We start from the raw sequence: 2,500 nt of genomic DNA, 5'->3' as shown, positions 1-2,500 counted from the left end.
TGCTATCGGCTGTAATTGATTACAGTTTGGTAGTTAAATTGAAAACTCTTTTTATAGGTGAAGTAATGTGATTTATGGATTTATTTGCTGATATTTTGAGCTGAAAGAGTGTCTTCTTTAGTTTTAAGTTTTTCCTTCTTAAATGAGGCTTAAGTTAAGTCTGTGGTTCAAGTGCCTTCTGGTTTTTGTCCAAACAAATCGTAAGCAAATTTGTTTATAATGCTCTGGATTAAGTAGTATTTGTTTGGTCTTAAAGGCGTTCAGTTTTTGCAGCATGTAATCTTGTCATTTAACTGGTGTCAGTTTAAACAAATCGAAATATAGACCAAAAAAAGGGTGAAGATAAAATTATTGACAGTTTTGATTTCCGGTTGTTATATTGTTATTTTAAGTGTATTTAATACCTAGTTTTGTTATTCCTCTATTGTATCATACCATTTCCTTCTAACCCGAACATTGAAAAGGAAATCGACAAGAACAAACGCTTTCTGTATTCTCTTGTTGATAAGGGAGAGTGCGTACTTAGATTCGCTTTGAAACAGAGGCTTAAGTAAACTTTAACTCGAAAGTGTGCTCTTATTGATTCAATTATTTACCATTTATTCATTATTCATAATTATTGGTAAATCGTAAGTGCTGAAGTTGCGAAAAATGCCGCTAGGAATGTACATTAAATTCGAAATAAACAACGTGCCTAAGATGATGTCTTGTGTTGTCCTTAGGGTCGAGACGGCAAAGTTTTGGTGACTTCAATGGTTTTCCACATTCGGTTACAGCATGGACCTTTCCCACTTATATACGTTATACGTTTACAACCCGCCTATTAATTTTTGCGCGATTTTATTTGCTACTGTACGTCACGTGGTGTGAACATCACGCAATAACCCTTGTCGGCAATAATTTTGTCGTTGAAAGAACAAAGCCGGCGAAAAAATTGGCGTGCAATGCGTACGTTTAGCGGAGCTCCGCGTGCTGAATGTGGGCGTGCGGAGCACCATGGGTAAGAAAATATGGAGCAAACGAATCGTCTACCTTCATGATGTCCTCAAAAACCCCAGCCGTGTCATCACTCGAGTGATTTACAGGATTGATCCCCGAATGATGTATTAAATGCTCCTTTGAAGCGTTCAAAGGTGGTGAGAGCCTGTCCGAAGTCGTTCGTCGTTTTGCCACGTGAGAGACCTCTCACTGACGTTCAAGATGGTATCATATTCATCCTGGGATTCCTTTGCATTCTGGAGTTCCTGGGGTGGTGACCAAAGGCCATACACTCTATAGCCAAACTGTTTTTTTGTGGAGGGTTCCCCGCACCTGGATGAGCCACCCCCTGATTTTAGGCCAGGACGATGCACAATTACGAGCGCTATTCTGGAAAGCCATTGGCTTCATCTCTTCAGGGGAACGCCCCGCACTCTATTCTGTAACTTGTTTTTCTGCCACTGCTCCCCATGGATTAGAATGTTCCTCCTGCAGCAAACCCTGGAAGATGCGCGTAGTAGATAAATGGTTTTAGAAATTCGGTTTGTTATTGGGTGTTTTTACAGTTCTTTTGCTTATTTTATGATTTTCGCTTTTATGATTTTTGTGTTTTCACCAATTTTTTGATACTGTGGATTTTCTGAGAGTTGTTTGTTTTATACAATTTTTTTTTTCGGTATTATGAATAGTGTGAAAAAAAGCGGGGATAAAGAACACAGGCAAGCGAAGCGTAGCAATGGGTATGCACCCTGCGAGAAGAGCCTCTCAAAAACTCACCTGAGGGTGAGAAAGAGAGGCTGCAGAAAACGTGTATAGTCTTTTAGGTCGCAGCAGTCCAACTTTCTGAGCTATTCACTCTGGTGAAAACGGTTTAGGCAACGCGCGGATCATATTTTTGACAAGGTCAAGGTCAAAATCGAGCCTTCAGTATGAAAATTAACATGGCGTCTTGAAGTGCGATGGAGACTTGGCCTGGGTTTGAAACTGTCTCCAAGCAACATACTTAATAAAGACTTAACATGATTTCTGCAGAGTTCTTTCTTTCTCATCGAGCTAAGAAAGGCTCAGCTAGCAGGGTGTGGGTACGAAACAATAACGCGCAAAAAATTAAAATAAAAGGGTTTTAAAAAAGATAAAGAAAATGTCACAAAATAATTTTAAAATGAACTATTAAAAATTTAGAGAACGAAGACTTGGAAAAGAACAAATACAAATAGAAGAACTTGAACATTAAAAAAATGATCAGATAAGTAATATTTTAGAAAAAATGAGAGAAAACCCAAATTTCATAAAAAAAAAGTAGTACGGAAATTGAAGAATTCTGTAAAATTGCTGGTATTGTACCACCAAAGTCGGAGAAGATGGAAAAGAAATAAAAAGTATCAGAAAAATCTGCATTAAAAGGTTGTCTAAAAGAGTTAAATTTGAATTGAAAAATGTTGACGTAAGTACAAAAGGAGTTAAAGTGGAAAATTAAAAATCAAATCAGTTTTATTGAATTAGAACCAGCTGAGAAAAAAAG

At 37.5% G+C, this 2,500-nt stretch overlaps 1 long non-coding RNA gene across 1 annotated transcript in view; it reads left to right on the top strand.

Moving 5' to 3' along the window:
* The window catches only part of LOC137984671 (uncharacterized), a 9,149-nt gene that overhangs the window by 5,449 nt on the left and 1,200 nt on the right, over nucleotides 1-2,500 (top strand). Inside the window, exon 4 of the long non-coding RNA XR_011119134.1 lies at nucleotides 1-2,500. This exon is cut by the window's left edge and continues 1,725 nt beyond it; it is cut by the window's right edge and continues 1,200 nt beyond it. This is a non-coding gene — a long non-coding RNA (uncharacterized lncRNA).

This window comes from Montipora foliosa, chromosome 14 (assembly GCF_036669935.1).
Source record: "Montipora foliosa isolate CH-2021 chromosome 14, ASM3666993v2, whole genome shotgun sequence".
Classification (NCBI taxonomy): domain Eukaryota; kingdom Metazoa; phylum Cnidaria; class Anthozoa; order Scleractinia; family Acroporidae; genus Montipora; species Montipora foliosa.
Note: the sequence above shows the minus strand (reverse complement) of the source record. Positions and strands in the feature narration are given on the sequence as shown.